A 9,977-nucleotide genomic window follows, 5' to 3' on the forward strand; every position below is an offset into this window, starting at 1 on the left:
CAAAGTTGGAGGGAGGGAAAAAAGGGAAAATATGAATCATGCATGTTAGTATCCTACCTCCTAAGAGGAGTGTACAAAACCTACCTTTGTATTCAAGGAGGTTGTAAGAGTAACATTTTTTTTTTTTTTTTACCCTGGACATTTTGGCTCTTGTTTGTTTTCTGTTCTATATTTTTACTGTTTTCTTTTTATGTTATAATGGACAAAGAAGCTATGTATACACGGTAACTACATCATTCAAATGATTACAGTAACTAAGATTTGACATTTTTATGTTCAATGACTTAACCCATTATCTGAGTAATAAATATTCGTAAATGAATATGGTTATAAATTGTAAGTGCAAAATATTTATCAATCAACTGCAAACAAAATAATTCAGCAGATAATTATCAGAAGCTTTACTCTTATGATTCCTAAACACAAAGATAAACTATTGCTTATTATCTAAACTTGTGATTTTTTTTGTATATTACCAACATTCTTTAATGCAAACAGAAGTTGATACAATCTTCCTTCTTAATTACCTTCCATTACTAGAGGCATGATACAATTCCTGAAAACTAAGCCTTCTTATCTGTTTTTCATGTAATTGTTGACATAATTGGAAATTTTTCCTTTTGAAAATCGGTGTTGATTTCCCCCATCATTTAAGTACAGTTCCCTGAATTGGATCCCCTTTTCTCTTTTCAATTTTCAATATTATACACACATACATAAAACATAAACACACATGCCTTTTAAGGAAAAAAAAAACAGTTGCATTCTTTAGAATATAGTTGAGTCAATCAGAATGCGTGTAATATATGTAGAATAGCACATAGTATAGAAGAAGATATAATTTAATAATGATATTTTTATCTTGACCAAAATATATTTCCACAGTTTATGGGAAAAAGTATTATTGTCAAAGAGAGGTATGGGAGGTAGCTCTTGTATTCTTACAAAGTTAAACCCTATTTTAATCCATACTTCAGAATCATGTTATATCTACCCAGAACTTAGTGGCCAAAAAAAGGAACAATAATCATAAATAAGTGTTTTCTTTTGGCATTGACAATCCAGTGGGGATATAGTAGAAGCTCATTTTTAAATAGCTTATTTAATATGGATTTAACATCTATCACATTATATTCACTATTCTCTTATGTACAGATATTAAAGTTCAGAGATTGGATTTAAATTTCTGACTGGATTTAAATCCTGATTTAATAAATCAAAATAATATCATATAATTGCCAAAAATTCTTAGTTAAAATCTAAAAGAGTTTTAAATGATTTAATGCTACTGAGTCTCTGATAAAGAATACTATCAGCCAAAAAGGAATGGCTACTTAGGTCCAGTTAGCTGAAGAGCTAGGACTAGATCATCAAATTATGATCCTTAATCTCTTTTCTTCATATTTATTCATCAAGTACTGTCAGATATATTTTCAGAATAATTATCTAAGTGTACCAGGGATGCTATTATTAAACTACTTTTACAGTTAAGAAATATGCGACTCAGAATGATTCTCTGATTTTATCTGGGTTGCACAGAAGGGAACACCTCAGAAAATCTTATGAGACATTCTTTAATTCTTAAAAAAAATGATATATTCATTACTTTGTGAAGCTTCTTATATAGCTTTCCTTCACCTTTACCTCTGTATAAATTTGAATTAGGTCCAGCTCTATACTGCCAGAAAGTAAAACTTTTCCTTACCACCTTAGATTCAGTAACTGGGGGCTTGTGAATTACATCTTTTTTTTTTTTTTAAGTTTTATTTATTTTGAGATAGAGAGCACAAGTGGGAAAGGGGCAGAGAGAGAGGGAGAAAGAATCCCAAGCAGGCTCTGCACTGACAGCAGAGAGCCAGATGCAGGGCTTGAACTGTGAGATCATGACCTGAGCCAACATCCGGAGAGCTTAACCAACTGAGCCACCAAAGTCCCCCTGGGGGCTTGTGAATTAAACTAACACAAGACTAATTAACAGAAGAAAAGGCACAGAGTTTTCATTAATATCTATGTGCAAGGGAGTTCACAGAAAAGAAGTGATACTCAAAGAAGTGGTTAAACTGGGGGTCTTATATACCTTTTTAACAAAGGGATGTGGGTTGGGCTTCAAGGGATGACAATTTATGGAGAAGTAACTAGAAAATATATATGGGAACTAAGGGAAGAGAGGAGCTATTTTAGTAAAGGCTGCTTATACAAATTGATCTTGGTATAAACTCATCTGAGATGATAAGATTCCCTCTCTCTCTGATACGGGATTTCTTCAAAGGGAAATTGATGCTCAGTTTTGGGCAGAGAAAAGGCAGAGAACTCTTCAGATCAAAATATTACTCATGCCAACGTGGCATATTTGGGGATTTGGAGGTGCTTTACAGTTATCAGAGACCCAAATCCCTTCCATATATCTGCTCTTGAATTCCAGCTGCAAGGTCATGCCATGGTTCAAGATGGCTGTCAGAGCATCAGTCAGATCAGTTACAGGCTTCAGCAAGAAGGGAGAGAGGACAAACGGCTCATCCCAGCTAGCTATATCCCTTCTTAAGGAGCATGCCTTGAAGCTCCACCCAACAATTTCTATTCATATCTGAAAAAGAAGTTAATCATGTGGTTATGCAGATAGATGCAGAGGAACTAGACTAGTCTAAGTGATTAGAAAAGCAGTCATTTAGCTGGGTGTTTTCCTACTCTGAAGTAATATGAGGATCATTTACTTAAAAGGAAGGAAGAAAGATAAGCAATTCTGCTGCATAATTTCTATTTGCTCTTCCAGTCTACTTCACATCATTGTCTACTGTTTTTCCCCCAGGAGGCTAACTTACACAAACTGCATCATCAGAACACCCTTGCCCTCTGGCTGCCAATTAAGACAAACAAGAAAATTGAAGGACAGAAGTAGTAAGTGTTATGGATATTTATTTTCCATGCTTCTTTCCTGCCAGCCTATAATTCTTTGGCAGCTGCATTCAACTTCTTGAGGCCATAGCTTCTACAAAGGCAATCTTTTCCTACAATTACAGCTGCCCTTGGACCTAGGAGTGGAGATAGTTCTCGGATTTGTTATTCTGTGAGTACTCCACCATTCCTATCTCTGTCCACACATTCACGAATAGACCTGTATTGGTTTGCTTGGGCTGCCAGAACAAGTACCGGAGACTGAATGGCTTAAACAACAGAAATCTATTTGCTCACAATTCGAAAGGCTAGAACTATGACATCAAAGTGTTGGCAGTGTTTCTTTATTCTGAGGTTTCTCTCTTTGGCTTCTAGATGGACGTCTTCTCCCTATATCTTCTCATGGTCTTCCATCAGTGCCCATATTTCCTCTTCTTATAAGGACACCAGTCACATTGGATTAAGGCCTACTCTTATGACCTCATTTTAACTTTATTACCTCTTTAAAATCCCAATCTCCAAATACAGACACATTCTGAAGTACTAGGGCTTTACCATGGGAATTTCTGGGCAGGGGAGGTACACAATAACAGCCCATAGCAAGTTCCTTCAATAACATTTCTTTAATTACTCTTTGTGAGTCCATTTGTCCTCGCTGGGAGGCTAACAATCTTTGTATCTCTGTCTTAGTCTCCATAGTATTTATGGCAGTGTTTCCCAAACTTTAATGTGCATGCATACTACTTGGGCATTTTGGTAAGAATGCATTGGGATTCAGTAAGGAGGAGGAGTATTGCTATTTTGCATGCTTCCAAATGATGTCAGTATAATGCACCACATCTTGAGTTGCAGAGTGCTATCTCTCTCTCTCTCTCTCCATATATATATATATATATATATATATATATATATATATATATAACCCAGTTGTTGGCATGAATAATCATTCCACTCACTCAGCTGGTCCTGTCTTACCTTGGACTTAGTGAGGCTAATTGATGGTTTTGTTTCATTTTGTTTTGTTTTTATCTGGGTTCCCTCCAAACATCTTGACATGAGGATTCATACATCTTCACATAATAGAATAGCATGCTCTAACTTACTGGAAGTGTGAGTTCTGGCTTTCTAGTTCAATATAACATAGATAATGTTTATTGTAACTTGTTTATTAATGTCTCCCCAGAGTAACATTTTAATGAACTTTCACTTCCATTCTTCAAAGTTGTTTGAACTAAAATACATTCTAAGTAGTATTATAAAACAAAGATTAAACATAAAATAAAACATCATAAAATCTTTATAAATTAAATATATTGGCATTTCTTAGTCTCTTCTTTTATAATAGCTCATTAGCACAAAAGTAAAAGTATTTTAATTTAGACTTAGGAGTTACTACCAGTCACTCCTCTGGGAGTCAAGCGTTACTGGTTTTCTCAGGAACTTAACATTTTTAATCTTAAATAATAATGTAGAAGAGGGATAATGCTGGCAGTATTAAATTATATACATAATGGTAGTTTTTTAAATAACCATTACCTTATAAAACTAATAAATATCAACATGTTAATTGAATAAATGGATAAATAAGGGATTGGTGGAGTAAATGAGCTATATATTTACAAGGTATCTAAAAATAAAGATGAACAGTATGGATGAAACACCTAATTGCAATGTTAAATGTACTAAGAGCTTTTTTGGAGAGTTTATATTTAATTGTAGGAAATAAGGTCATTAGAGTTTTAGGTTTTTGACACATACTTTCTAAGAGGGCCTCTTTCCTCAGGCCACATGAGCTTGTACTGAAAATATGGACAGCAAAATGGTAAAAATATAGTAAATCTAGCTTCAGACAACAGCCCTTGTCCACCTCAGGAGAAGGAAGCTCACGTGTTTATGCTGCTCATGAGAATCAGAAGCAGAGCATCTGCCAATCCCCTCCATTATTTGTTTCCTTCAGACAAATACTTGTCACAGGCTTGATACATTCCATATTGACATTGTCTCATAGTTTTACTGTCGCCATTCTGAAGTGCAGGAATAGCACTATTACCAGGCAAGTCTGCCTTAGGCTCTGTGTGAATGAAGATACTTATGATGTAAGAAAAACAAGAGGACAAAAAGAAGATAAAGCCAGGGGGCAAGATCACTATACAAATATACACTGTCACATCCTTCACACTAGCCAGAGGTAAGTCACAAATTGCATCACCTGAAAAAAATGAGACAAAGTCAGCTATTTTAATCAGATTAATTCAGCCATAAAATTCACCATTTATTCTATATAAGAATATTTTTCAGGTCCTGAAAACACCCGAGAAAAATCCCCTCAGGAGTTTCCTAGAATATGGCACCATGAAATGTGGTGAATAGCATTACTGTCTGCCCGTAGACATTATTCAATGAATGTGTATTGGTTTATAGCACTGATTTGCTAAAACGTGTAGAGTAAATATAACAACATAGTCTTTATAATTCCTAACTATAGGCTAAATAGATATTGTCATAGTTGTATAAAACTAATTTAACAAAGGAATAAAACATTTAGATTTGAAATCTTTAGTGCTCTGACTTATCTGAAGTTTAAAACTTAAAACATTTAGAGAATAAATGTGTTGCATCTCCTTTAGTAAAATGTACTTACTATCTCATTACTGTGGGCTGAGGAAATGGTTTCACAATTGCTGATATTTTTCTTGATGAGAGAAGCAGCTATTGAATCACTGGTCTTAGGTGACAAATGTACTTCAAAAACAAAGTTAGTAGAGTTCTCTAACTGTGGGAGGAAAGACCGGTCCTGACAATTTTTATTCAGGGTTCACTTACTATGAAAGACAATGTCTTACGTACTGAGGGGGAATATGAATATGAATGAGCTATGTCTACAGCTCAAAAAATAAGGTAAAAATTTAGTAGACATGATGAATAATTTGTTCCTCTAAACCCAAAAGTTTATCTCAAGTCAGGTTGCATGGAGTCTATAAAATTATTACGTACACATAACCAATTGTACTCACTTCTCTACATAGGTTACAGTCAAAGTGAGAAAGTGGTCCCAGACACTCCAGGAAATAGTATTCTAATAATTTCAATGACCCAAAAGGAAGTGTTCATGTAAAAAACAATAGATGGTCAATTTCTCTACAGAATTAAGTTTAGACGATCTGTGGAAAACACTTGAATTCTTGCACATGTCAATACAATTAGGAAGGGATGCATCCTTCATCTCACTTTTACTTGTAATATACTGATATTTGCTCATATATTCAGCTACTTAAAAAATCTGTTTAATGTTTATTAATCTTTGAGAGAGAGAGAGAGAGAGAGAAAGAGAAAGACAGAGAGAGAGAGAGAGAGAGAGAGAGAGGTGGGGGGAGGGGCAGAGAGAGAGGGACACACAGAATCCAAAGCAGCCTCCAGGCTCTGAGCTGTCAGCACAAGAGCCCGATGCAGAGCTGGAACCCACTGACCATGGTATCATGACTTGAGCCAAAGTCAGATGCTTAACTGACTGAGCCACCCAGGTGCCCCAATTCAGCTACTTTTTTAAAAAAATTAAGTGTTTCTATATTCCACTAGAAAGTTCAGAGAGCCCTAGGAGAGCTATTGAGTGAAAACATTCGAAGTAGTAGTATTGAAATAGTTTTAAGAAGATGTAAACATTACTTAGTAACAATTTCTCTTAAGAAATGCAGACCTTTACAAACTAATATTATTGGTTAGGAAAATTGGCAATGTCTATATGGGACACATGATCTAAAGCAACCCCATTGATGTTCTTTTAAGTAATTTGGATATTTAAATATAAAGCTGATTTCTTAGCTACTTCATACCCATAGGTGAATTATGGTAGAAGGTTTCACTAAAAGGTTAGAGCACTAAACACAAAGTTACTCCCAGTGCTAAATGGAAAAGGGACTAAATCATAGTGAAACGATTATAACAGGTGGTATGCAAGTAACGTAATAGTTAAAATTAATAGTAAGATAAAGCCAAAGAAAAATCTGTACACAAATAAATACGAGATTACTGAAATCAATGACATTCTGAGAAAGTTAATAAGGAAATTTAGGGCCATTATTTAAAAAAGAAGATTATACTGAAATAAAATTGTGTAAAAAAGAACTGAAATATAGTTGAGAACTTTCCATTTTAAATGTTTGCCTTCATAGGGTGATAGTATCTTTAGTTAAATACCAGGCCCTTTCAAAAGAAAATAAGATAAGTATATTCCTGGGACCTAATCATACCATTTTAATGAATTAGTTACAAAGAATTTTGGAATCTGTCCCTTGTTTGAAAAAAAAAATGGATCAATATTTTTTATGAAAAAAGTAAAAGTAGTTGTTTTTCAGAGGTATTTTAAAATTTCAGGTATTTTTTATTTCTTCAAATTTACTTATCAGGAGTGACTGAAATAAAAAATATAATTGAGCGTCATCATCATAGAAATAGCTTTAAGAGAAAACCGGTCAGATGAATATTATTGCTCCCCATTTTCAACCAGTAAATAGTTGCCACTGACAGATAGCCAATAGTCTGTCAAGAATGCTCTAGGTATGTTACATAATACAACATGCCTGTTCACAGGGGGAAAAACTCAGAATTAACTTCCGTGAACTTGATTTCATCATACAAGTTAGGCACCAAAGCATCACCCATGCCTCTGAGGACACTGGACCGTACACCCTCAAAAAAAGCTTCAGCTCCTTCACTGCAAGAAATATCCCACCAGCATTCAAGCCTGCCTGTGTACACAATGTCACCTCCTTTGTGCCCTGACTGCACCATCATATGGCAGTGAACAGTGTCAGATGGACAGGAAATCAACCCGGCATCCATTGTGATGGATTGTATTATTATCCAGCTGATGAAGATGTGAATATCCTTGGGATTTGGAAGTGTTCCCTTTGCAGTGTCCTAGACACTGAAGTAGGCAGCTTGGTAGGTAATACCCTGCATAGATACATTAAAACCTAGTACGGGCCCCTCATCCCACCAGATTTGTAGTCCTTAACCTGGCAGTCACTGAGGCCTTGGGATTTCTTTTCAGCTCCAGCTTTGCCCACATCAACTGTTAGATGGGTATAGACAAAACCAAGAGGATACACAAAACACAAGGATGGGGCTGCAGCAGCACCACTTGATGCCAGATTCCCTGCAAAGTAGTGCCAAAACTGGGTTCTCTTGTCCACACCACCCAGGAAGCTCTGTTTGTATGTATCTTTGAAGGCAAAGTTGAGAGCCTGGGTGGGGAAGTATTTGATGCCATTGGGCAGGTTACCACGCTGGAAGCACGGGACTCCCTGCTCCATGGGGATATGAAACACGCAGTTTATAATGCCCGTGTACTGCTTATCTGCAGTGATTTGCCTGTGGGCACTGTGCACTTGCAGCAGCAGCTTGACCCAATGGATGGGCTCTACTATGTCTTGGAGGTCTACTGCGGCCACTCCACCCTCTAGGAAGTCCTTGGTGAAGGACATAGAGCCGTCTGTCATGTTGAAAGGAAAGAGGAGGCAGGTGACTACAGTAGGAACTGGCTGGGACTTTAGGAAGCATATTTTAATATTTAAGGAGTCATTATCAAATGACTCCATATGGCAAATTAATACGCTTTGTTGGCTTGCAATTTTTAAAGCCATTTAAAAAATATTGACATAAAATGAATTGCACATATTTAAAGTTTAGGAGCCCTTTTTTAGATTCTTTGTGATTATCTGTATAGACAATCATATCTTTTGCCTATCGTATCTTCTGCAAATAGATGTAGCTTTACTTCTTCTCTTTTTCTAATTTATATGCTCTTTATTTTCCTTTTTCCTTTTGCCTTATTGAAAAATCTATCTCATTAGCAAACCAACATAACATTGAATATGAGTAGGGGGAGGAGATACCCTTGCCTTATTCTTGATCTGAGGCAGAAAGTAGTCTCTCACTATTAAATATGATATTAGCTGGAGGATTTGTTGATGTTCTTTATGAGATTAAGGAAGTACCCTGCTTCTAGTTTGTTGAGAGCCTTTATCAGGAACAGATGTATGATTTTTCCAAATGCTTCTTTCTTCATCTGTTGCTACAGTAATTTTTTTTCTTATTTAGTTACTCTGTTAACATGGTAAAAAAAAAAACACATTTTTTTTTCAATATTGAACAAGCCTTGCATTCCTGGGATGAACCTCACTTGGTTGTGATGTAGGGCTGGGTTTGTTGTTGTTTTGGTTATCCTCAGTGCATCGGAGTCTAGATTCCATTAGTGATATCTTTTGTTTGTCTCTCCACTTAGTTTTGAATTTTCCTTTGCACTTCCCCCTAGAGAAAGCCTGTGTCTTGCAGTTCTCACAGGTGTCTCCCACTCTTAGTTGTACTAGATGAATGTCACCTTGTTGATAGGGAGTTGGTAGGGGTATTTGATGCTCTGATAAGTCTTAGTCTTAAGCAGACACTATGAACCTTGATCTCAGGCATGTGCCCTTTTTAAGTATCTGATCTCTTCTCCAGATGCAAAGCTAGGGATAGCACATTCTCTAGCTCCTTCTCAAAGTAGAAACATTTTTTAAAAATTCCTTGTTTCCCTCATTAACTGCAGTGCTTCTCCACTAGTGCCCTTAGTTTACAATTTTGAGGCCCTAACTCCTGAAGATTAAAAATTTTGGGATGCATCTCAGATGGGAATGACAGCCACCAGTTCCCACCTTCAGTTGCAATGAATTTCCACTCTGCACCTGGTCTACGAATTTGGTTGTCTTCCTACTCACAAAATGCTCTGCAGAAAAACCTTTTATTTCAATGGAGATAGAGAGAGAGAGGGTCTGGGTAGAGTTTTGGCAGTGGCTATCATTCTGCAACCCCAGCAAGAACCATGAAGGAAGTTGTTTTTTGGTTTTGTTGGTTTGTTTCAGATTTCTCCCTGATATTCCCCAAGCACCTGGTGGGGTTCCTAGAGAAAACACTCTGCAAAGACATAACTATCCTATGACTGTGACTCTTGGGGAATTTCTTTAACACTAACCCTACTCAGCCTTTTTCAATTAACTAAAAATGTCTAGCTTAATATTTTTACTGACTTATATGGCATTTGGTGGCAT

At 36.2% G+C, this 9,977-nt stretch overlaps 1 pseudogene; it reads right to left on the reverse strand.

Moving 5' to 3' along the window:
• Positions 1-7,473: 7,473 nt before the first annotated feature.
• On the reverse strand, positions 7,474-8,390 carry LOC131490999 (ADP/ATP translocase 2-like; annotated as a pseudogene).
• Between the last annotated feature and the right edge of the window lie 1,587 nt (positions 8,391-9,977).

The sequence above is a fragment of the Neofelis nebulosa genome, chromosome 2 (genome assembly GCF_028018385.1).
Source record: "Neofelis nebulosa isolate mNeoNeb1 chromosome 2, mNeoNeb1.pri, whole genome shotgun sequence".
Taxonomy (NCBI): Eukaryota; Metazoa; Chordata; class Mammalia; order Carnivora; family Felidae; genus Neofelis; species Neofelis nebulosa.